Genomic DNA, 1,506 nt, shown 5'->3' with positions numbered 1-1,506 from the left:
GTCCCTACAAAACTCCTGAGAGAGGAAGTCATGGAGCTGGCGCATAAGAGCCAATACTCAATACACCCAGGAGCCACCAAGATGTACGCAGACTTGAAAAAGAACTTCTGGTGGAAAGGAATGAAAAGAGATATGGGGAGGTACGTGGGCAAATGCATGGTGTGCCAGAAAGTAAAGATTGAACATCAGCAACCGGCAGGCACCCTTCAACCCTTGAGCATCCCAGAGTGGAAATGGCAGAGCATATCGATGGACTTCGTAACAAGTTTACCCAGAACTCAAGCAGGCTACGATGCCATCTGGGTAGTGGTCGACAGACTGACCAAATAAGCACACTTCATACCGGTAAAGGGGACTTACACGACAGAGAAGCTGGCTCAGATTTATGTGAAAGAAATAGTAAGGTTGCACGGTGTTCCTGAAAGCATAATCAGTGATCGGGATCCTAAGTTTACATCCCGATTCTGGTTTTCATTGCAGCAGGCGCTCGGGACCCAACTGCGATTGAGCACGGCTTATCACCCCCAGACAGATGGCCAGACTGAAAGGACAATACAAACACTCGAAGACATGTTGCGGGCCTGCGCCTTAGAGAAGGAAGGATGTTGGGATCAGTATCTGCCGTTGGCAGAATTTTCTTACAACAACAGTCATCATGCTAGTATCGGCATGGCTCCATACGAAGTACTCTATGGAAGGAGGTGTCGCACACCTGTATGTTGGGAAGAAGTTGGCGACAAAGAGTTGTTCGAACCAGACATGATCAGAGAAACGACGGAACAGATCAAGATGATCCGCGACAGGCTGCGAAAAGCCCAAGATCGACAGAAAAGTTACTATGACTTGAAGCACCGACCCCTAGAATTTGAAGTAGGGGATCATGTATTCATCAAACTCTCCCCTGTCACTGGTGTTGGGAGAGCTCTTGGTGTAAGGAAGTTAAGTCCACGCTATATCGGTCCCTATCAGATTCTGAAAAGGGTAGGACCGGTAGCCTATCAATTGGCATTACCACCAAATCTGGCAAACCTTCATGTTGTATTCCATGTAAGCCAGTTGAAGAAGTACTTGGCGGATCCCTCCCATGTTGTATTACCAGATACTGTGGAAGTAAGACCCAACCTGAAGATCCCGGTGGTACCCTACAAGATTCTGGACAAGGAAGAGAAGCACCTTCGTAGCAGAGTGATACAAATGGTGAAGGTAGCAAGGAAGGACTCCCGAAGAAGCAACTTGGGAGCGAGTAGACGAGATCCGACAGAAGTATCCCGACTTAGAATGTTTGTAATTTTCGGAATGAAAATTTTATTAGGTAGGGTGGATGTAAGAACCCAAAAATCATGTACTCGAAATTAGCCTGATGAAATGAAATCAAAGGGGCAAAGCCCATATTAAGTGAACGATTAGCTTTTGAAAAAAGAAAAACTAGTCCTAAGTTAGAACGACCTTGAACCCACGCTAACTAAGATAAGTAAGAACCCAACTCAATAAGGTTTAAAGCCCAAC

Source organism: Gastrolobium bilobum, unplaced genomic scaffold, assembly GCF_033153095.1.
Source record: "Gastrolobium bilobum isolate Gb01-03AN ecotype WA unplaced genomic scaffold, APGP_CSIRO_Gbil_v1 utg19655, whole genome shotgun sequence".
NCBI classification, from domain to species: domain Eukaryota; kingdom Viridiplantae; phylum Streptophyta; class Magnoliopsida; order Fabales; family Fabaceae; genus Gastrolobium; species Gastrolobium bilobum.
The sequence above is the reverse complement of the archived record's forward strand: the minus strand, read 5'-3'. Positions refer to the sequence as shown.